This window comes from Mastomys coucha, unplaced genomic scaffold, assembly GCF_008632895.1.
Source record: "Mastomys coucha isolate ucsf_1 unplaced genomic scaffold, UCSF_Mcou_1 pScaffold14, whole genome shotgun sequence".
Classification (NCBI taxonomy): domain Eukaryota; kingdom Metazoa; phylum Chordata; class Mammalia; order Rodentia; family Muridae; genus Mastomys; species Mastomys coucha.
Window position 1 is genome coordinate 42,430,092 of NW_022196896.1, and position 711 is coordinate 42,430,802.

The window sequence follows — 711 nt, forward strand, 5'->3', positions numbered from 1 at the left end:
TTCTCGAACTCTGTGTTTCAGGTCTCCTTTCCCCCTTCGGTCCAGGCAGAACCCGGTTCGTGAAACTGCGGGACAGTTTCAGATACTCAAGGTGCTAAACCTACTATAGCTAGAGTGATAGGTCCCAACATGGATCCCAACTGAGAATCTCTGCAAGAGCAGAGCAAGCTCCCATACAGCACACCATCTCACAGATCCCAGGGTATGTCTCTTGTCTAAGACAGCCATTACACAGATTACACTGTGTTCCTTCTATGGGGTGACAAGTACTTTGGATGATTGAAATTTGGAAGACAACTCACAATTCCTTCAATAGATGAGTGATTAAGTAAATAATCCATCCATGCATGGAATATTATTTGGCAACAAAAAGGAATAAATTACCAATGTATACAACAACTCTCATGAATCTCAAATGAATTGATAGCAAGTGAAAAGTCAGTCTTGACACTATTGTGGATGCCAGCAAGTGCTGGCTGACAGGAGCCTGATATAACGTCTCCTGAGAGGCTCTGACAGTACCCGACTAATACAGAAGTAGAGGCTCACAGCCATCCATTGGACTGAGTACAGGGTCCTCAATGAAGGAGCTAGAGAAAGGACCAAAGGAGCTGAAGGGCTTAAGCTTAAGACAGCCCCTTAAGACGAACAACAATATGAACTAACTAGTACCCTCAGAGCTCCTAGGGACTAAACCACCAACCAAAGAGT